This window comes from Natator depressus, chromosome 7 (genome assembly GCF_965152275.1).
Source record: "Natator depressus isolate rNatDep1 chromosome 7, rNatDep2.hap1, whole genome shotgun sequence".
In the NCBI taxonomy this organism is placed as follows: domain Eukaryota; kingdom Metazoa; phylum Chordata; order Testudines; family Cheloniidae; genus Natator; species Natator depressus.
Window position 1 is genome coordinate 46618174 of NC_134240.1, and position 24056 is coordinate 46642229.

General features: G+C 48.1%; 1 long non-coding RNA gene across 1 annotated transcript in view; it reads left to right on the top strand.

The window, feature by feature from the left end:
* LOC141991533 (uncharacterized) overlaps positions 1-24056 on the top strand; it is a 78198-nt gene that overhangs the window by 21681 nt on the left and 32461 nt on the right. The window lies entirely within an intron of this gene.

Genomic DNA, 24056 nt, shown 5'->3' on the forward strand with positions numbered 1-24056 from the left:
TCTTCCCTCTTAAAGGGCCAATGTCAATGAGACTTTGAATTCAAATTCATCTGGGAGGAAGGGGGGGGGAACTACTGCACTCAGCACTTCCACCTTATTATATGTATAGCAGTAGTGCTTAGAGGCCTCATTCAAGATAAGGCCCCATCATGCTAGGCGCTAAGATGACACAGTTCCTTCCCTGGAGAGCCTATGATCTCACCTAAACAGTAACATTCTGTGACTGTTTTCTACACATTCATTATGCAAGACAGCTTCCAAGTTCTCTCATTGGGGCAACCCCAGCAGAGGCTAGTGATGTGTGGAATGATTGGCAAAGGGTGCAAGCAATCTGCATCAATCTACAGTAGCACGTAAAGATCTCACACACAGTATCTGCTCCTCTGCCCTGAGCATCCACTGGACAACCAGCCTCAAGTAGACAGTATTGGTAACTAGATTACAGGGCTTGGCTTTTATGGAATGACTGCTTACTCTACCTCTTAGTGGGATGTCCTAGTGAAGTACCTTAGTATTATTTTTGTATTACCAGGACCCCATTGTGCCAGGTGCTGTACAAACACAGAACAAGAAGCTGGTCCCTGCCCCCAAAGAGCTTACAACTTCTACCCTATATTATCTACTGTAAGTTGGGTTTAGTCATTTTCCCCAGCATAACACAAGCAAAAGCACTTCAGTGGCCTACAGTTTTCTATTCCTGGTTGTAATAATAAAATAAATAATTATAAATAATAATAATAATCATCGTCATTATATGCTCCAAACAGCATTGTCCCCAGCGTGGATTGTATACATTGAAGTCTTGTGTCTTAACCAAAATCCCATTTTATCTGCATTAATTTCATTCCTCCCCCCAGCCCAGTTTCATCCAGATAAACAAGGTTTCAGAGTCCTTTGCATTTCCATCCCAGGCTCCATCTCAAAGCCCTTCACAGGCTGAGTGAATGGAGCCTGAGGCCCATACAGTATTGTCCCCACTATACAAATGAGCAAACAGAGGGACAAAGAGGCGAGGTGACTCAGCCAAGAGGCCAGTGACAGAGCTGGGAACAGACCCTAGACTTTCTGATAACCAGTCCAAAGCACGAACCTCTAGACCGTCCTCAAACCCACTGCTCTTAGGATATGTAGCCATCCAATAGGGGGGAAAAATGGGTGAGAAACCAGTTGAGGATCCATCTGGCAAGAATATTTCTCTGATGTTCCCTGTCTTTCACTAGTGCTTTTTGTTTGTTTGTTTCTCCTCTGCCACTTTCTAGTGACTTGAAGCTCTTAAAACATGGGGCTTAAGCCATCATGGGGGAGAGGGGTTAATAATCCAAGTAAGTAGACTGAGGAGCAGAATTGGTTTAAGCCCCATGTGGCCAACATGTGGAACTGTCATCTCCCAGCTGGGCGCTGTCACTGTCTGGACCTTGCCAAACGCAGCTCACTTCAAGGCACTCTTCTGTCTCTGGAGGTTAAAACAGTGGGCGTATCAAACCAGCTGAACTTGCTGGAGGGCTACTCAGACAAAGATGAAGGTAAAGCAAAGGGCCCAGAGGTTAAGGTCCTGCTGACGAGAGAAGTGCTAAGCCAAAGATGTTATTAAAAAGGCAGTTGTGCAGCAGGCTGACTCCTGGAATACCTGTGAAATCACATTAGAGCCAAGAATGGCTGAGTCCGTGGCATGTGTGATAAGGAAACAGCCTCATCTTTTCGGTCCTTGATGGAGGACTGGAGAGAGTGTTAATTCCGAAGCTAGCTGTTAAGATTCAAAGCTAACCATTTGCATTGAGAAGGCTTATAGCATTCCCTGGAGAACACCAACCATGGCAAATGCTCTCCTGCTCCCTTGAGTCTGAACATCTCACAAGCAGACTGGTCTTTTACTTTCTTTGTTTTGTCCATACATTCATGGCCAGTGAATGGTGTCGGACTGAGCACACAGACTCCTTTCCCCATGGAATAGCTACATCCCAGGCAGCAGCAATATCCACCAGTCCCAAGCAGCAGCTTCCCCCATAGCCCCTCACCAGCATGGCCCAACCTTGCCCAGGACATGGAGGTAGGAGGAAGCTCAAGGCCAGTTCCCAGTGAGAACACTGGAGAACCCCTGCCCCAGTGAGAACAATGCTGAGTGCTATACGTCTAGCCACTTCATTGCAGTGCGTTCCTGTGAGCCAAGCTCTCCTGGAAATCTGGCCATTGGCATCCATGGCCCCTCCAGCTCTTTGACTCTGCTGAAGCTGCCAAGAGGGTGCCGATTATGGCACTGGTTTTTGTCATAGATACAATGAAATGGTGATGGTTTCATTTACGGTGTTCAATTGCTGATTTCTGCCACCATTTTACGGTTAGCTAGTGCTGGCTGTGACCCTCCTGTGCCTGGGTCCTATTATGGTAGTTTATGTAGCTCATGGCAGCAGCACACCCCCAGATAGTGTAATTATCAGCTTTCCTCCCTAGCAAAGTGCATTGGCTGGCCTTAATACAATTAATTAGAGCTTAATCAAGTTCTGATAGCTGGGCACAGAACATAGCAATTTCAGCCTATGTAGCAAGATTTATTAAGAGGTTAAAGTAAATGAGGAATAGAAAGAAAAAGAAACGGTCCATCAGTAATAATACAGGAGCGCGTCTGAAATCGAAGATGAGCTTCAGCCGTGAAATGCAAATTTCTCCCAGGGGTTTGGATCCAGTGTTGTTCTTTTGATGCAGAAGGCTCTGAGCTGCTAGGAATGGATCTGAATCCAAACATCCTAACGTCCAAGGGCCTTTGTGTCTGGCATGCTGGTCAAGGTTCATCTCTGTTTAACATATAGCTGTTTCTCTGATTGATTAGCTCTTACTGCTGTTTAGATGGGTCATATCTGTATATAGATTCATAGATATTTAGGTCAGAAGGGACCATTATGATCATCTAGTCTGACCTCCTGCACAAAGCAGGCCACAGAATTTCACCCACCACTCCTGCAAAAAACCTCTCACCTATGTCTGAGCTATTGAAGTCCTCAAATCGTGGTTTAAAGACTTCAAGGAGCAGAGAATCCTCCAGAAAGTGACCCGTGCCCCATGCTACAGAGGAAGGCGAAAAGATGCTTTACGAGCCATGGGATATACAACACCAAACAAACCCCCTGCCCCAAGCAGCTTACCGTCTAAAACAGCAGGTAGGGAGGACATCAGGAGCAGACACTGCTGTTGGCAGGCTGCATGGAGGGCGTAGCCTTGTTTTAAGGGGGGATGGGGATGGCAGGCACTTGGTCTCCATCAGTGGGGTAGCATGGATGATGGCCTGGAATCAGGAGAGTGAGAAGGAGCCAAAGGGAACAAGTAGGGGAAAAGCTCCGGAGGGGGTGCAGGAGAGGAGGGTCAGGGTAAAGGGGCAAGCGCAGTTAAGAAGGAGTATGAGTGTGAGAAGTTTGCGGTCGGTGCAGAAGCCCTGTGGAGAGATCACAGAGGGGGGCATGGTTAACAACCTACAATAAGGACTAGTTCCACTCTGGCGGGGAGACAGAGCAGAGGACCTACAGGGTCTCCCAATCTCCCTGTCTTACGATCCAGGCAGCTGCGCTAGAAGCTGGCAATTCCCCAGTCTGAGGCTGACATCCTTTACTCTTTATCTGTGCAATAAACAATAGATAAGTCTCTCTCTTGCCAGATTCTCACTTAAATCTGTTGCTGGCAGAGAGGTTCCACGGCTATTACACATGTAGCTTTAGCAATAATCTAATCTCTTACAGCTACGACCATCAATAATATCCAAACTTTAGCCACTAACACACACGCGCCCAAGAGGGTTATGGCAATGGGGCTTGACTCCTAGACTAGTTAGATACATATATTTAGGACCAAATTTTACCCACCCATGGAGACACCTGGGCAGGGAAAGATGAGGGAAGAAGGCTAACAAGTAGGCCAGAGGACTTAATGAGAGCCAGTCAAATCCTGGGGGCAAGAGGGGGGTTGAGCAGGTGGTCTCCAAACCCTATGGTCTGTGGGGAAGGGACTGTTCTTCTGTGCTGCTGCCCTGCCCCACCACTCCCCTTCCCCCACCACCCCATCACAGGATACCTGTAGGAACCATGCTGCCAGTGCTGATGGGGATCCAAGCCTGGAGCATTAATGAACATGAGGCTCTTCACTTGGATCCTCACTCGGCAGGGGAGTGGGACTCCACTCCTGCCTTCCCCACCCCAGCCCTGCACCCCCAAGCTCTGCAAGGCTTCCCTGGGGTCTGAGAAAGGAGGGGTGATGCTGTGGAGCTGGCAGTCCACGTATGCCCCAGGTGACGTCCCACCCTAGCAGAGTCCTTGCAGACACGAAAGGGACACAGGCCCTGTCCACATGCAGGACATGCTTCCCAGTGTAACTTCATTGGGGCCAGCCCCTAACATCGACTGGCTACACTGGCACAAAGCAGGGCTTACCCCATTCTGGTTCCTGGGGTGCGTTGCTGGATTAAGGTGCACCACAGCAAGCCCCAATTTACAGCATGCTGCTGTCTGCATTAGCGGATTGCACCAGTGTGAATTTCTTCCACACGGACATGGCCTGAGTCTTTTCCTTGCCCCTAGTTGCCACCTCCCATCCCTGAGCAGGGCCCGCGGCCTCTCACCACGGTCTGCACTGCCGTCTCTCAGTTGCCCTCCCGTTCATTTGGCTCGCTGTCTTGGGATGGCTCTGACTGGATACTTCAGGTTTTGTGGCTGGAACCTTTCCAGCTTCCTTCACCTGAAGTTTTAAAGCACAAACAGTTCAGTAACCTTCTCTGCCCGAGGTAGGCATCTCATCTCAGCCTTCTGCGACTGCACAGCGAGGAGTGGAAGGTGAGTGGGCAGGGCCAGAGGAGAGTGGAATGGATTTAAGAGGGTAAGATCTGAAGGACAGAAGCATTAAAGGAAGGGAGCAAACAGACCCACTAGGTCACAACCCACACAGCACTACAAGAATGATTCTGGCTTCCCGCACTTCCCCAGGGAGATTATTCCACTGGATCTTATTATTGGGAAGTTTTCCTTGCTACTGAGTCTCTTAATTTCATCCCATTACTCCTAGTAATAACCTTCTGCAGCATACTAACATCACCTCCCTCCTTGGCCTTTCTATCCTTCAGATAGTCATATTCTCTCTCTCACTTGAGTCATCACTTAGTCACGCTTTGCCTATTTAGCCCTTTGACTCTTCCCCAGTAAATCAACCTCTCCAGCTGTCTGATCACCTGCATTGCTCTTCTCTGAACTCTCAAGATCTTTCTGGTAACGCGATGCCTAAAACTGAGTTTCACGTTGCAGCTGTGGATGAAGCAGAAAGGGCCTGGTACCTCCTTCCTCAGTCATGTCGTGGCTTGGCCCAAAACGGTATTGGCAGTTTGGGCAACCACATCACACTGCAAATTCCTGTCTCAGTCACTGTCCTCTCTCGCTCCTAGGTCATTATTGCATCTCAGGGCTGTCCCTGGAATGGGAGTAGATGCGTTTCAGATTATTCTTCCACAGCTGTAACAGGAACATACTGTTTGTCTGGGCCATGGCCCACATGATTCTAGCAGTGGCCAGTACCATTTGATTCAGATCAAGAACCCCCTGGTGGACAATTATAGAATAACCTTCCCATACAGGATGTTTCTTGCTAACCTCCATCAGTTAGAGTGGCTTTTGCCTCCTGAAGCGTGACCATTTATAGCCATTCTTTATTAAAATAAAATAAATAAATAAAGAGTTTTCCCACCTCCTGTACTGGTGGATCCTGTCCTCCATATAAATGGCTAAACCTTATTTGAATCTTGCTAAGCTCTTGGCCTCAGTGATTACCTGTAGCAACGTTAGAGTGTTTTCCCAAGCTGAAGCTCAGTTGGGTATTTTCTCACCATGTTTCTAATCTCTCCCAGCTCCTGTGTCTTATTTTTCTGTCCTCACTGGTGTTTGCAACTCCTCCCAAATTAGCATCATCTGGGAATTTCATTAGCATGCTGCTTAATCCCTCTTCCAGATCATTAATGAAGATGTTAAATAAGACCAGCCCCTCCCGCCAATTCCTGCGGTCCCCGCACTAGACACTTCTCTACTAACTAGAAGCTGCCATTTATCATTAGCCTGTGTTTACAGTCTTTTAACTGGTTTTCAGTCCACACGGCAGTGTTCAGATCCAAGCCAATTTGAATTAATTTTTCCAATTAAGGTTTTGTGAGACATCTTCCCTGAGATCTGTGGTTGATTAGAAGCAGGAGGATGAGGATTAGTAGGAGGTATGTGATGCTAGCACAAGAGTTTGAGTGTTGTTGCACGAGACCCATTAGCATCTCATAGTAACAGGGCTCGTAGTCACGAGCAGCAGCATTGCTCAGTGACCCTAAGTGTTTAGTGGGCTTCAGCTCTGCAGCAAACCAAAGCTAGATACAGTCAAGTTCAGATCACTGAATGCATGTTTCTCACAAGGCGGTGCCTTCCCGGAGGGGGCGGTGTGTGTGTCAATGGCTTTCTCTGAGTCAAGGCGATTTAACACACCTGGAGTGACCCCCCCATACCAAAAGGGTTTTGTCATATCAAGAGCTCTCCACTAGGAACTGGCCTGAAACCAACTCATTTCACACCAGTCATTAGCTGGTGTTAACTTCTGGTTCCTACTTCACCTGGTTTGGATTTGATCCAGTGAGCTTCGGAAGCCCATACTGTCAAAGGCATCACACATGAGCCTTGCAAGTTATGGCTCTCTCGATCTCATGTTAGCCAGGCAAGGGCCAGTGCTTAATTTGTAATGAAAGAGGTGTCAGGGCTCATGCAATTAGGTGCCAGGGCTCAAGTAATTTTTTTACATTGATAACTGATGCAGCAAGCCCAGAGGTGCTGGGACTATGAACTGCCAGGCCTAGAGGTGCTGGGACTCAGCCCTGGCACAGATTAAGCCCTGGGAACAGTGCAATGAAGGAGCAGAGGACTTTTATCCTTTCCAGCTCCATGCAGGGATGGCAGCAGCTGTATTTGAAGGAACTGAATTGGCAGGTTCTCTCTCGGGTTTGATATGAATGGCTAGTCAATGGAAGGCCTCTGGGTTTAAACACTGATTTCAGATTTCTTGAGGTGGGGACATGTGGCCATGGGAAGTTTTTGGGAAGGGGAAGTCTGGTCCCAAGAACTGAAGGATGAGCTGGGCCATATGGCTTATATGCTTGTGCTTCACACTAGGTTTGGCAGGGTTAGCTGCTGATGCCGGGCTCATCGAGTAGAAGATGCTGCAGACTTCGCGGCACAATAGGTGGTTCAGCAGGTGGCAGTAATATATATGCCTGCTTTCCAAGCCCATAGGTAAAAAGCAGGATTGTTATATTCTCTCTTTGGCTGCCCTTCCAATGAGTGCCAGCTGTGGCTAGGGAAACATATCTCTCCTCATCTGATGCAGCCTTCGCTACAGGACACACGTCTTATATTCTTCTGTGCAGTTAATTTACTGACTGAGGGATGTGTGAAGCAGAGAAGGCAGCAGGAAGGGCTGAATAGCAATGGTTATTCACCGGGGAAGCATGGTGGAGGGGTAGGAAGGAGCAGGGGACTAGACATCAGAACTGTTGGATCCATATGAGCCTGTGGAGTCAACCACTTGGCCAAAGAGCAACAGCAAGAAGTCTTCGAACAGGCCTATTTTCTCCCCACATCTCTGAGGTGCTGAGGTTATGAAACAAGCAGCACAGGGGTTTTATGCAAATAGAAGAAGCCCAGGATTACCAGCCACTGCTCCTTCACAGGTGGCTGAGGAGCTGCTAGAGTCATCTCTAACTCAAGGGGCGCTGCTTGTAGAGAGGGGCCTGGCTCACTGCTCTGTAGCTGACTGGGCCTCCAGTCTCCCATGCTGCTTCATTATTCCCACCCTGTGCACCTGCCAGAGCGCCAGGCAAGAAATTAACCCCCTGGTGGTCAGGTGGGGCCTAACCACTCTGCAAAAGAGTTTATTCCTGGCTCCCTCCGGATCCTGCCTCTATCCGATGAAGTGAGCTGTAGCTCACGAAAGCTTATGCTCAAATAAAGTGGTTAGTCTCTAAGGTGCCACAAGTACTCCTTTTCTTCTTGCAAATACAGACTAACACGGCTGCTACTCTGAAATAAAACACACATTGACTTCAAGGGTGTTGGATTGGGCCCTAGGTCATGGTGGCAATGTCACCGCTCTGTGCCTCAGTTTACCCATCTGTAATATGGAAAAACAATACCTACCCCATATGGGGTGTCCTGAGACTACACTAAAGCTCTCTCAGATCCTTGGGTAGAGGGGGCTGCAGGAGCTCAAGCGATGTTATACTTTAAAGAATTAAGAGTAAATGAAGAAAAAGAAAGGTGAGGTGAAGGAGCCAGGGGAAAAAGTTAATCGCAGGCCAGCTCCTCAGCCGGTGCAAATCAGTGGCGCTCCATGGAAATTAGTGATTATTATTATTATTTTTATTATAATTATTATTCGTGGAAATTAGCTGATCTACTCCACCGGCAGAGGACCTGGCCGGTACTGTAATTGTGTTCCATCAGGCTGGGGAAGCAGAGAGAGTCCTGTTGTTCGGGAATATTTTATCTACCCCGAACAAAGCACTGGAGAACACACTGCTGACTGGAGCGCTGGGCTAATAGGTCTTAGCCATCTAGGATTCTATTTGCATTGTGTCTGAAAGCATCAGCGCACCGTTCCGCTCTCTGAGGACTGGGGGTGGGAACTGGCGCTTGGCCTCTCAGTTCCAGGCATGCGGAGCTGGGTTGCCGCCAGTATTCTCTCCAGCCGTACAATGGGAAGGCTTTTGAGAACAGGCCCGTGCCCCACAAGGACCATTAGCCCCAAGCCCAGCTTTCTGGCTGGTAGGACTGAGAAGCAGCAACGGGGTTTTGAATACATTTGGCCTTGGAGTGTCTGTTTGTTGCATGGCTCAGCCCCAGAAGAGCGCAGTGTCTCTCTCAGCTGGTATATTGATCATCCTGGAGGGCTTTATGATTATGACTCACCCCGGCCTTTCAGCCCATTGTTATTTAAATTATTTCACATTAGGAGGCAAACAATGGAGGAGGAATGTCAAAGAAAGCATTGATTCATCTGTCACATGGGCTCCCTGCCTGTTCTCTGTCCACCTGTCAGCCTCACTGCAATATCGGTCTGTCTGGTTTATCCAGCCATCAGAAAGACTCCTGCTTTATCTGGACAGCAGTACATGGTCCAGTTCTGGGGCCCGTGTGCTGCTTGCTGGACCCATTAATCAGCCAGACAGCTCCACCATCATCACACAGACATCAGCTAGCTCCGTGCCCGGTGCCATCTAAGCACTGCGCCTGTGCCCCTCTCTACCATTCCAGCTCCCCAGCACATCTCCCCCCCATGCCCTTCATCTTTCGGTTGTAGCATGTGCATTCTATTCGGGGAGAGAGGGAGACTGTGCTGCTTAAAAACCGGTTTAGGCTCCAAGCTGTTTGCAGCAGGGAACTGTTGCTGGTTGGCACAACTCACCTGTTGAGAGAGAGAGAAAGAGTGTCCTACATGAATAACAGTAACAAATAAAAGGCCTGCATCTTCCACCTTCCCTAAAAGGCAGTGTCTGTAGCAAAAGCTTTGGGTGTATGATACAGTTCCAACACTTTAAGGGGGTCACTAAAACTCAGGTCTGGGGCTGAAGTGTCATCTGGTCACTGCTACAGCCTGGTTAAGCTCATGTCTGCTCTGAATACTTCCCCCAGGCTTTTTTGGGGGGGGGGTACGGGGGGGGGGGCTGCAATTTGAGGCCAGATCCAAACTCAGATCAGGGAGCAGCCTGAGAATTTTGCAACTTGCCTCTATTCTGGTTCTTCTGCTGCACCTACCACCATGGTGAATGCCCCTGAATGTAGAGACCAACCCCCCCAGCCTTGAGCTTCCCACTAGTTGAAAAAACAACCAAAGCATCCCTTCCTTTATTACAAACCTTGTGATCCTTCTCCTCCCCCCGCCGCAAATAAAAACGCCTGTCGATCTTTGGCTTTCGTTGGAGCCCTGTCACCCCCTGCTGGAGTCACTTTAAGCGGGATGATTTTTTTTCCCTAATGACGGTATTAAATATTAATAGTTCAGCACACCCACATTTCTAATCCATGCTGTACAGTGTGACTAGCACTGTGTGCAATCAGTGGCACAATGCGTGCCCTGCAGTAATGAGACCAGGGCAGACAAGGCCAGGGCTGGGGTCTGACTCGGAGAGATACAAGGGCCTGCACAGTGTACCTAAAAGGAGGCTTGACAGTTCCCTTACACTCGTAGCCCTTTCTCCTGTGCCGTCCCCACTGCTGCTTCCATCAGGGAGCCACCAACTCCATGCCAGTCCTGCCTCAAGTGCCAGCCTAATTGATGGCACTTGGCTTCCTCCCAGCCTCCTTGCTGGCTCTGCTGCTGGGGCTGGCAAGTAGAAGGGGACTGGGCAAAATGAGCTTTGGTGCTTCCACTTGTATGAAGTGGCTAGTGGGGGTCTGCAGCTATGCTCTGCTGGGTGGAATCTGAACGACTCCTTTCCAGGCACAGAGCCAAAAGCCTCCTTTTGCCACCTGAGCTCGAAGAGATTCGCTGGTAGCAGTATAGGCCCTGACACATACTTGAGCAGTTCTGTTTCTGACCAGTAGGGGGCAATAGGGCACAAGCCCACCAGCCAGTTGGGTGAGAAGAGATGACTGGAGAAGGCTGGCTTGGAACCAGCTGCTATGCTGTTACACACCATGGTAGCACCACTCTGGAGGTAGGAACTTGGACAGCTTTCATCTAACCGCTAGAGCTGGGTTTTTTTAGGAGCACAAAACATCAGAAGTGTGAACCAAGTTTACCAGGTGCACAGGATGTCTGACTGAGCCTGGACCAATAGCTCTGAGTGGTGTGACCTGCCCCATCTAGCTCAGTGAGGGGTTAGCTCAGGCACCCGGTGATGATCAGTGACATGTCAGTCTATTATTTATTACAAAGAGCTCCATGTAAGCTTGTCTCTCGCCAGCAGAGGCTGGTCCAATACAAGATATTACCTCCCCCACTTTGTTTCTCGAATATCTTGGGACTGACCCAGCTACACCACCCTGGCATATTTCATTCATGTCAGAAAGGAGAGGGAGAGTCCCAGATCTGCAGAGTTTCCTGTGAGTGGTCTCTTCATCTGGTACCAAAAGTGGGCGGCATTTGGGAAATGTGCCAGGACTTCCCCCCCCCAGGGAGTCCTGCAGAACCCATGGGCACATTCAGATCCTTCTGAGTGGGAGCCAAAAGCTCAAGGAGCCAGGCGAGCTCAGGGAGCTGCACGATTTACTATGGGCAGTGTCACTTTAGCAACTCCACATGGGTGGAGCTTATTTTATGGGTAGAGCACAGAAGAGTCCCTCCTCCCTTTTTCGCCCGGACCTAAGGACAGGTGTTATGGGCTACACAGGATCAAGTAACTGTGGATACGTCTATATTGCAATCCAAGACCCATGGCACCAAGTCTCAGAGCCTGGGTTGATTGACTTGGGCTCGGGCCACGAGGCTATAAATAGCAGCATAAATATTCCCACGCAGGCTGGGGCCCGGACTCAGAGATCATAGAATATCAGTGTTGGAAGGGACCTCAGGAGGTCATCTAGTCCAACCCCCTGCTCAAAGCAGGACCAATCCCCAATTTTTGCCCCAGATTCCTAAATGGCACCCTCAAGGATTGAACTCACAACCCTAAGTTTAGCAGGCCAATGCTCAAACCACTGAGCTATCCATTCCCCCGCAGATCCTCCTGGCTTGATACGTTTCAGAGCCTGAACCTCTACGTTGCTATTTTTAGCCCTGCAGCCCAAATCAGTTGATCCAGGTTCTGAGTCTAGGTGTGGCAGGTCTTTCATTGCAATGTAGACACATCCTGGCTTATAAATCTGTCCACACCACTGACAAGCTAGGAATCAGTAAGGGCAAATGAGGCGTGGAGATAGCTCTTGCTGACCTGTTAGGCACAGTGGCCACAGGCAGTGTCTATGGTAGCTGGCAATATGGACTCCTGCTTCTTTATTAGACAAGATCATGACTGGGGCATGTCTTGTGGATGCTGATGAGCAGCATGTCTGATAAAGAAAGGATCCTTGCAGCCAGCAGCAGCTGCCTCGCTTTATTCTAGGCCCCCAAACACCGCATCAATAAAAAGGACAGCAGATCTGCTGAACTGGTCCGTCCCACGCTGGCTGGGTGCGAAAGGACCTAGTTGCTGGCTAAAGGCTGCTCTGAGTCCCCTACAAAGCTGATGTGCACAGCCATTCAGAGCAAATCTCTTAAGCATCTCCCCATTCACTGGGGCCACCGCGCCGAAAGCAGCTAGCCCGTTATCCAGCCAGCGATCCGCACTGCCCTGCCCTATCTCCCCCTACCATGGAAGGGTCTGCATTTAACACACAGCAGCAAGTATATACAACTTGATACCCTCTTGGCTGCTGTCTTAGTGCCTAGAAAAAGTCCTCCTTGCCCGGGGAAGAAAAGGCTTAAAACTGGTACAGGTAGAGACCTTGGTGCCATAGATGGCAATGGAAAGATGGGCTTGTGGTTTAAGTAGCAGCACTGGCAGGGAGGTCTCTGGGCTTCTAGTCCTGTTTCTGCTACTGACTCATTGTACCAGCTTGGGCAAGTCATTTAACCTTTGTTGCCTTCTCTGTGAAGTGGTGATTGTGACATGGACCATCTCACAGGGGGCCTTGGGCTTAATTCCAGGGGTCATAGCATGCTTTGAAATCCTGGTGTTGAAGGGGACAGGAGAGGGCAACATGATGTTATTACATCTCTATAGATGATGGTGTCATATTGAAGCCAGTGCCCTAGGACATGATCACATTAAAAGACTGCACTATGGGACATTTTCCTTATTTTGGTCTTCTACCTACTGAAAAGACAGCCTGGATTCATCAACAGATCCAAGCAACTTACAAGGAAATCTGGAGCCAAGTTTTTGCTAACGTGGTCCCATTTGAGGTTTTACGTTGAAAAGAGAGGTGGGCCAGGGAGGGAGGGGTTGGATTGCGCTGTGCCAGGGCTGGGCAGAGTTTCTGTTTTGTAATAAGTGTTTTCCATTGGAAGATGGCCAGTTTTGAAAGTGATTTTTGTTCTGCAACATCCATTTTTGCAAGACTAGCAATGGTGTCAACATCTCTCATGAAGAATTTTGTACCTTCCCCCGCTCCCAACAATATTTTTAAATACTTTTAGTTTAATGATAACCAGGTTTTCAGGGTATGAAAAGTTTTGTAACCACTTTCCATCACATTTTGGATTTGAAAATGAATGAAAAAAATCTTTGAAAAACGGATCGCTTTTGAACATTTACAACTGAAAATATCTTTGAAATTGCAAGAGAAAATTGGGTTTTGATCAGCTCTATTGACAGGTCAAGTTCTGCAGAAGCCAAGCCAGGGCGGGTTCAGATCTGGGATCTGTTGTTATCTGAACCACAAATGTCCAGTACATGTGTGATGGGGAAGCTCCAGATTAAAAGCTCTACTCTGGCCCAATCTACCTCTCTAATGTACTTATATCATCCCAATTATAGTGTCAGCACTTAAAGACAGTGAGGTCCTATATTATCCCCATATTACAGATGGGGAAACTGAGGCAGAGAGACTTGCCCAAGGACATACATGGAGTCTGTGGCAGACCAGAGAGACCTGGGTTTAATTCCCAGGCTATCACCCTGACCAGTGGTGAGTGACCACCAGATCATTTTCCTCCTCTCTGGGGGTGCTGGTGGTAGCAAATGGTTTTGCAGTACCACTCCCAAATCTCTCTTCCCCCCCCCCCCCCCACCACATACACTTTACTATCCTCGCAGCATTTGTACAACTGCAGGCACAGAGAGCACAGCCTGCAAAGGGATGAGAAGAGAGCAGGGCAAGAAGGGCTCAAAAGAGGAAGCAGAGAGGAGTCTGGAGGAGGAGAAGAGAAAGAAGGGGGAGGGAAATGGTGCAAGCAGACAGGAGAGGATCTTTCTTTCCCCTTCTCCATGCCTCAGCAGCCCCCCTCTGCCCCAACCTGGTATTTAAACAGAGCAATAGCCAAGGGCCCGCTCCATCAGGGATCTTTCCCTTGACTTCAAAGGGCTTTGGATCAGACTTTGATCAAAAGGATTGCCCCCCTTTCCTCCCCCGCCCCCCCTCAAGAGCCCACGCTGAAGCTTTCTGCATGGTACTCTGAGCAGAACAGCCACAAGGGGGGGAGGGGTTTTCAGATCCCTGAGCCCCAGTGCTGACGGCAACCCACACTGTGTCAAAGAAACAACAAAAAGGCTCCCTGAATTGAGGACCGCAGCAACCCCTGCTTCCCTTTCAGGCTTGGATGGCACAGCAGGCCCGGGACACATGAAGATTAACTTTTCCTAATGAGTTTTCTCAATTAGCATTTTCGATTCCGAGAGCCAGTGAGAGAGGTTTGCCAGATTTCATATCCCAGGCAAAGGGGAGGCGGGAGAATGGTGTGGAGAACAAAGAGACTGCAACGCCATAGGAAGGAGAAATAGCTCTTCACCCCCTTGTTCTTTCTAAAGGTGCATCTAGACTGCAACAAAACACCCGCAGCTGGCCCAGGTCAGCTGCCTGGGCCCCGCAGCCCAAGCCTCACAAGCCCATAAAATGGCAGTGTAGACCTTTGGGCTAGGGCTGGAGCCCAGGCTGTGAGATCCTGCAAGTGGGGAGGGCCCAGAGCCCAGGCTCCAGCCCGAATGTCTACACTGTAATTTTACAGCCCTGCAGCCCAAGACCCGCCAGCCTGAGTCAACTGACCCTATGGCACCCATTACTGTGGGATCACAAATCTTAGCAATGACTCACGGAGGTTGCATATGGCTATGTTGCTGGTATTACAGTTGCACCTAGAGGTGCCGTGGTGCTCAGTGCTATAAGAGAGGGTAAGAGAGCTCCTGTCCCAAAGAGATGACAGTCTAAGCAGACAAGGCAGAATTATCACCCCTGTTTTACAGAGGGGGACCGGAGGGGCTGAGAGATTAAATCAGTCTGTGGTTGAGCTGGAATTGAAGCCAGACCTCCAGGTGCACAAGACCTGCCTTCCTCGCTCTCTATGGCATAGCACCTTTCATCCCACTGCTGGCTCAGTTCTGCCTCCCCACTCCCACAATCATCCCCATTGGCCTCAATGGGGTAAGAGAACCAGACCCTGTATGATCCTAGCACCACTGAAATACAGCTGCTTCTCAGCTTGGAGGTGGCAGCTAGAGACAGGGGGCCCTACCGTTGGGAGAGGGGGCCATTTTGGCTCAGGGTACAAAGACAGGCCCCTGCAGTGGCTATTTAGCATCCGTGCAGAGCAGACCGGCTGGGTTTTGAAGGACCTTGTCCTAAAAGCCTGCATGGAGCTCAGTAATGAGCAGCTGCATTTGTATGCAGCACGAGAGAGCAAGGAGCCAGCCAGAGAGGGCAGAGGAGTGCTGTGCACCGGTCATGGGGAGGCTGCTGGCATTTCTGAGATGCCTTCACAAAGAACTGAGCACAGGTGTCTCAGATTCTGAGCGCTGCTCAGCCAGCCCTGGTTTCATTAGGAGAGGTTCTTCTAGCCCTGGTGCTCTCAGGCAACACTGACGCATTTGAAAGACAAATAGTCTTTAATTAAAGGAAGGCATCAGCAGCTCGCTTCTACCGATAGAGTCTCTGTGCTCGGCTCTTCTGCCTTTGCCGGCAGGCTCAAGGCGGGGTGGGGGAGGTAGGGGGGATTGCTGCAGGAAACAAAGGCTCAGATCAGGAAAGGGGCTACAAAAGGGTTTGAGTTTGGGAGAGTGATATTCTGAGACTACCCCTGTTCTGTTCATTCCCTCTGGGGCACCTGGCACTGGCCCCTGTCAGGAGACAGGATACTGGGCTAGATGGACCTTTGGTCTGACTCAGTATGGCTGTTCACTTGTACCACTTGGATGACTTAAGCACAGAGCTCTCGTTAATTGTAATCTGATTGGCCAATTCACTTTTCTAGGAAAAGAATCAGCTATATTGCACTATTATATACAGATCCTCCCTCTTGCCCACAAGAAAAAAAAAATCTTTGTTTTGGATGAAGGCTGCACGGTTAAATTCACACAATATCAGGAAACTGCAAAAGTTAACGCTCTGACGGCAGTGCTAATTTGGCCACACTGCACATCGGAGATGTTCTGTGGTATCCCTTTAACAGCATAGTCAATAAGATACTAAGCTAGATACGTAACCAGGAAAACCAGAATAGACAACAGCGCCCAGGTGTAACACAATAGAGTTAACAGCACTGTTGGAACCTTAATGTTTGCATTTCTTGGGCCAGATTCCCAGCTGGTGTAGGTCAGCAAAGTGGGGACTGTCTGTGACTTCAGTAGAGCCACACAACTGTACACCAAGTAAGGATCTGGCCTCTTAACTTTTTGTGATCTTAACAGTCTCCAAGCAATCTGTTGGCATTTTATTACTTTGTTCCTCAAAAGGAAAAAATTGGGGCAAGAACTGTATTGTATGGGTGTACCGCACCTAGCGCAATGGGATGCTTTTGGTAAGCATTATTTGGCTTGTAGCACTTAAAACTCTTTGCTCCAGAGCCAGAGCTGTGATGCTTATAGGCTCTGGCCTAATACATACTTAGTGGATGTGCATGTTACGTAGACACACAGTGCATCTGTAACCTCTAATTAAGCATGCACCATACGTCTAGGCTTCTGGCCTGATTTGCAGAAGTCCTGAGAACTTGCAAACCCTATTTATGTCAGTGGCAGCTAATGAGCAAATTTCACGTAATTTGTCCGTCCATCGACCCCCATTTACCTGACCAAGAAGGATGGCCCAGTGGTTCGGGCGCTGGCTGCAACTCAGGAGACCCCTGGGTCCATTCCCTGCTTTGGCACTCACTTCCTGTGTAACCACAAGCACGGCTCATTAGTCCCACAGCTTCAAGAGGTATTTGGGCACCTGACTCCTGTCGATTTCAGTGAGAGTTAGGCACCTAAAATACCTTTGAGGATCTGGTCCTTATGGTTGGACTATTTGGAGTGAGCCTCCCAGCTCAGATGGACTGACTCCGGCTAGTGGGGCTTGCGCTTGGGCTAGATGGGCTCACACCTGTGCTCTAAAAGAACAGCTGTATAGACAGCGCTCTGAAGTCATGGCTTGGGCTGGAGCTTGGGCTCTGAAGTCCAGGAATGGGGTGGATTTCAGAGCCCGAGCCATGACTTCAGAGCGCTGTCTATACAGCTGTTCTTTTAGAGCACAGGTGTGAGCCCACCTAGCCCAAGTCTGTCAACAGGCCGAGAGGCTCTCTCCAAAACGCTGTTTAGATGGTGCTTAATTTGTGGCAGGGCTGAGCCCCGGCAGCTCTAGGAGTGGCAATTTATAACCCCGACACCTCGGGGGCTTGCTGCATAAGTTACGAAGGTAAAAAATTTGCCTGCGCCCCAGCACCTCTTTCATTGCAAATTAAGCTCTGTGTATGTAGACATACTCTAAATCTCTCTGCACATCACTTTCCCATCTGTGAAACAGCACTGCCCTACCTCCACAAGGACTATGAGGAGAAATGTGTTAAGGATTTTGATGTGCTCTAGTAAAGGAAGATAAATATGTACCTAAAAAGAGAAATATTTATCATGAAATTGGAAAAAAACACACCAAAAAACCCTCAGATCCTGAGCATTTTACCTTTACTTTCAATTTTGTAAAAAACCTCAAAACCAACCTGCTAACTGTCATGAGATTTTAATTCACAATTAGACCCATTGGATCCAACTGAAGATTGGTCTTTTTAAAGCAAAATCCCTGGAATTTTTGAAAATTTGAAACTTCCTTTCGGCGATCGACTTTCACATCCAAACATGAACACATTTTGAAATTTCGCAGGTTTTCCTGAGAAAAACCATTTTTCATGAAATTGTCAAAAAATGGTGGCATGTTAGGGCTAAGACATGGCAAGTGAGTTTGAGAGAGTGTGTGAAAAATATAAATCTGAGTTTCCTTGCAAACCCTAACAACTGTTGTATTTTCATTAGCTAAACATACGCTGGTGCCATGACTCAGGAGTTAAGTAACTGCTATAAATACAGCTAGCATCGCCACATGCTAAAGGGAGATCAGGAGTAGAGGAAGATGGGCAAAATGCCCCCAACCTGTCTCAAAAGCAATGCCAAGGCAGCTGTGCCAGTCTGATAGGCCCACAATTGTACCTGGGTTATCTGATTTCACGCAGAGAAAAGCACCAGGAATTTGAGGTCATTGTCAGACTTTGCTTCCCTGACTCCTCATTTACACACACGTACAAAGATGAGCAGCATGTAATTTATTTTAAATTTGATTAATTTAAGGGCTTCTGAGAAAGAGACCATCTAAAGGCAGACGTAGCGTAGGCAGGTGTTACAGAAACTTCCCACGCATAGCTATGCTAATGCACCTTGTTCCTGAGGCTCCAGCACCTCCTGCTGAGCAAAGCAACTGCCAGTCAGGCCAGACTCTGTTGTGGGTTTGTAATGCAGATAACCATCCACTGAGATTCAGCGTGAGACCACATAACTCATTCTGCTTCTGTCCTAGAACTTACAGGCAGCCCCCAACCTGAAGCAAATACTCACCAGTAACCACACACCACACAACAGAACCACTAACCCAGGAACCTATCCTTGCAACAAAGCCCATTGCCAACTGTGTCCACATATCTATTCAGGGGACACCATTATAGGGCCTAATCACATCAGCCACACCATCAGAGGCTCATTCACCTGCACATCTACCAATATGATATATGCCATCATGTGCCAGCAATGCCCCTTTGCCATGTGCATTGGCCAAACTGGACAGTCTCTACGTAAAAGAATAAATGGACACAAATCAGACGTCAAGAATTATAACATTCAAAAACCAGTTGGAGAACACTTCAATCTCTTTGGTCACTCGATTACAGACCTAAAAGTGGCAATTCTTCAACAAAAAAACTTCAAAACCAGACCCCAACGAGAGACTGCTGAATTGGAATTAATTTGCAAACTGGATACAATTAACTTAGGCTTGAATAAAGACTGGGAGCGGAGGTGTCATTACACAAAGTAAAACTATTTCCCCATGTTTATTCCTCCCCCCGCTGTTCCTCAGACATTCTTGTCAACTGCTGGAAATGGCCCACCTTGATTATCACTACAAAAGGTCCCCCCACCCCCAATCTCCTGCTGGTAATAGCTCACCTTACCTGATCACTCTCATTACAGTGTGTATGTTAACACCCATTGTTTCATGTTCTCTGTGTATATAAATCTTCCCACTGTAATTTCCACTGAATGCATCCAATGAAGTGAGCTGTAACTCACAAAAGCTTACGCTCAAATAAATTTGTTAGTCTCTAAGGTGCCACAAGTCCTCCTTTTCTTTTTGCAGATACAGACTAACACAGCTGCTACTTTGAAACCTGTCCTAGAACTAGTTTCACCTCAGGTCTATAGAGCTTAAGATTAATCCACAGTATCACCAAACACCTACATGGAATTACTTTTAAACCTGTCTCCATCACGCACGTGTGAGGGGCTCCAATGGGCAGAGATCCCAATGCTACTTCAAGACGAGTCATAGACTTCTGACCTGGGGAGTAACCACAACTAGACAATTTCCCTAGACATGCCTTTGCTTAACTCTGAGGGCCACACAAACAGTTATATATCCCAGCATCATTCCTAGGGGAGCTGTCTGCAGACAAAGTCTCTTGAAAGGGATGATAACCAACTCACCGTTGGCTGCACTATTGCTCCCAGAGGTGCCATCTCCAAAGATGGACATCTGGCTGGAACAGAAGCCACAGGTCATCACAAAAACAAGTCTCTTCTTGGCATGCTCCATGAGTATCCATAGCCTGTTATATGCCAGCCATTAAGTGCTGTCAACAGAGGACACGTAGTCACACTGATTTGCACCAGCTGTGGATCTGACCCTTCCATGCGTGCGAGTTAGAAACTTGGAGCTAACCCAGGGAAAGATTAGAACAGCAAGTCTGAAAGCATGCAATCTCCATTAGGAATACAGAAGAAATACAAGCTACCGGGTCCTCTACATTGGTTATAAAATAGGAGCAAGATCCATCCAGGGCTGAATCCTCCAAGGTAGAGCTCATCAGCTTGGGGTGGAAATCCTTGTTTAGGATTCATGGAGACCTGGGTGAAGATCTCTAGAAAACCTGATGGAAGTCCTATTGAAGGAAACAGAGTTGGCCAGTCTTAACTTCAGGGGCTTGATAGTACTTTTGAAAAATGGCAGAGTGTCCTATGAAGCTTTTAGGAACGTTGGAGCACCGCCAGTTTTTTCCAAGACTCATATTCCCCAAAGTACTGCCTGTTTGTAACCTTCCTTCTAGGAATAAGAAATGTCTCAGACCAACAGAACAGCTGCTGGTCAACCAGGGTAACTGAGACAAGCTCTGCAGTTCTTGTTATAAACTATTGGTATGCACCGCTACACAGAGCTCTGTTTGCTTGGAAGAACTGTGACATAGATAAGAGTGACTAGGATAATTAAAGAGGATATGAACAAAGGGGTTTGAGGTGGAGGATGGTCTAGTGGTTAGGGCACTAACTCTGGGTATACCTCAGTCTCCCTGTGTTGACTTGGGCAAGTTACTTAGGGTACGTCCGTAGTATTTCCAAGCTGTGTACTCTTGAGTTAGTCAACTTGCATTAGATAACATGAGTTAAAATAGCAGTGGAGACCCACCAACTCAAGTTCAACCACAGGCTCCAACGGGCGCTACAAAGCTAAGTTGCTGTGTCTTCACTGCCATTTTAACCCAAGTTAAGAGCCTGCCTTTTTTGCCATGTAGACATACTGTATTCTCTCTCACCCAGATCCTCACAGATATTGAGGTGCCCTATTGCCAATGAAGTCTAATACTTCTAACTACCTTTGAGGATCCTGGCCTGTAAGATGGAGAGGATCGCACTTCCCTGCCTCATGGAGATGTCCTGAGGCTACATACATTACAAGTCAGGAGGCACTCAGGTACCATGGTAACAGGGGCCATCTAAGTACCTAAGGACGATAATGGAATGACATGGAAAAGGTTGGCTCACTCTCAGAGGAAATTTCCCAGGGAGTAAATGTATTAGATATGGGACGTTGACCAGTGTAGCTATAGCAGAATAGCTTTTCTAGTATAATTCCTCCTTGTGGGCACTCGATTCTGGAGTCCTGTCACTTCAGACTAGAGAGTCCCCATGGGGAGTTGGAACATCTATAGCAGAATAGTTATGTTGCTATAGCTATGCTAGTCATTTTCCCTATCTAGATTGTGGGGTAATCATTCAGGGAAACTGGCAGATGCTCCCATTACTAGCTGGACAACGCACTATGCAATATACTGATGGGAACCATCCTGTATTGCTCATGGGAGTGGGCAACGTGACCTAATAGGTCATCTCTTTTGATTCTCAGATATGTGGTCCAGCAGAGATCACCTGTATTAGGCCTCAGTTCTGCAAAGAGATAGGAACAATCCCATTCAGAGGAGCTGGGCCATTTTGCTGGTCAGGGTGGAAAATGTTTTCGGTCCCCGTTCCGAGCACTCCCTCCTGCCCCAGCAGCCAGCCATCAGAGCAAAGACAGGCCAGCCAATCACAGTGGAGCTAACAAAGCTAGGCAGTGCAGCAGTACGGAGCCCTCTGGGAGTTAGCACCCAGGGCCACTACCTTGCTTGCCTGCCCCTAGAGCCAGCCTTGCCCATTAGTTTCGAAGTTTAGCTCATGCATAAAAGTCTTCACAGGACTGGGGCTAAGGCCAATCAAAAGTGATGGAAGCAGCATAAGAAATATGGGGTTATATTCCCAGCACTCACAATGGGACATGATGACATGCTTCTGGAGTTCATTTTCCCCCACTTTTTATAATCCTTTCTTCCAAACTGGACAATAAGTTAAACTGTTTCCTACCAATTTTGCTTTTTTGAAAAATTGCAATTCCTCCCCCTCTACCCTACACCCACGCCCCAGTTACACACTCAAATTAACCTGGCTACCATATTTGGTTTGGCTACTTATTTGTCTAACATCCCACCACCACCAATGGATTAGGTGTCAGGAGACTGGAGTTTTGGATTAGGAGTCAGGAGACTAGGGTTCTGTTCCCAACTTCGTCTATAGCCTTGGGCCAGTAATAGGATTTCCATGCCTCAGTTTCCCCCTTTTCTTAATTATTCTTTATGAAAAGTTAACGGTTTATGGCAGGAGAGAAAGCATGAAGAGTCTGCTGCCAGACAATCGCAGACCAGCTAAAGTGATGGGTAGTGTTGTCTGGTGGATAGAGCACTGGGCTGGCACTCAGGAGACCTGGATTCTGGTCTTAGCTCCACCAGGGGCCTGCTGGGTGAACTTGAACCAGTCACTTCACCTCCCTGTGACTGAGGGATAATGATTCTGACCTCCTTTGAAAAGCGTTTTGAGATCTACGGAGGACAAGTGCTAGATAAGACCTCGGTATGATTCCTGCCAGGATTTGGGAGCTCCTTTGCTTCCGCATTGCCCCGCAATGCAACAGGTAGCTTTCCAGCCATATTGTGGTGCTTATTTGCGCAGTCCTCAGCTGAGGAAGTATTTCTCCCCCCACCAATTGGCCTGTGTATCCGACCTCCTCCCCTTAACACTATGGCAGGTGGGGACTTGTGATAGGCCTTAATGTATTTTTAGAAATGGTCTCACTTAGGTCACACGGGGCCCTGAGTGACACACAGGGAACCCCAGAGGAAAGGCTTGGTAGGAGAGCAATGTATTAATAATTGTTTTATTATTATTTATTAAAGATCTGAGCCAGACCTTTGTGGGTAAAGGAGCAGAGGCATGAGGATTGCTGCAAGATTGTAAGGGGCTGCTTAGCAGGGACCCTTGGAGGAGTTGGGCTCCAGCAGGGAGCAGAGCAAATGCAGTGTTGCCAATTCTTGCAATGCTTTGAGTTTCTTAAAGCCCCACTTCCTGGAGTCATGGGACTACAGGAGATTTTCTGCTTTTATTTTTTAAAACTAAGGAAAGATTCAAGACCTCATGACTGCAGAGGAAAGTTGGGAAATGTGACCACCTAATGGCTCAAAAAGAGCCTAATGTTTATCATTAAAAAAAAAACACCTCACATGGTTTTTAAGCCATTCTTGATTTGGGGGCCTGACTGATGATTTTTGTACAGTTGGGGTTGGTGATGCTATGGATCTGTCTGGGAAGCTGAGGCAGCAGGCTCCCCCAGAGCAGATTGAGCCAGGATTATCTGGTTGAAGCTGCTGGGTCTGTGGGCAGGCTCACAGCTGTGATATATGCACAGCCATGGTCACTGGGAAGGTGTGTTATTGGGTTGGGCTCCCTTTTGCTGGCTGGCTCTATGGCAACAGAACAAAAGCAGTGTAGAGTGTTTGAATGAAGAGTGGCAACCATTGTCGTGGGCTCATTTGTTTTTATGCCAACTCATTAATTTTAAAGAGCTAATTAGGATTCAATAGACCTTCTTCACCAGATTATGTTCCTTGTAAGTTAGTGAATATTTGGGGCCTCCAGAAGAGTCCTGTTAAGAGCTGTAGCCCTTGTGTAACCCTTCTGCCTGTCAGAGTTGGCAGCAACAAGGGCCGGGTTCAGTATCTAGGGGTTCCGTTTCAATAACACAATGCAAAACCGGCTTGAGCCCCCACCCAGTGACCTGGGACAATTACATACCACCCCCTGGGCACCTCTAAGAGGCAATACTTCCCCTCTCGCAAGCACAGAGTCTGAGTGTAGCAAAAGCCTTTCAATAAAGGAGGGAAACAATGTGGCATTATGTTGGGGAAACACCACAAACAGGATTCATAACACAAACCATGAGCAAAAGACCCATCCCCAAGTAAGTTTGGCAGTGTCCTTTTCCCCTCAGGATCTTAAGTCCAGCAACCCCCCAGTCACCTCAGCCACGGTTTCCGTCCTTGGTCAGTGCAGCCGCCAGAGTTCAGAAGTTCATCGGCAGAGTTTACTTCCCAGCCCGGGGGGAAGTGAGGGGAGGTATGAGGGCATCTTACACACTCCACTGCTCAGGTCGACGGCCGATTACCACACCTCTCCATAGGGTTCTGTTGCAGTCTTCACCACCAGCTGCACTTCT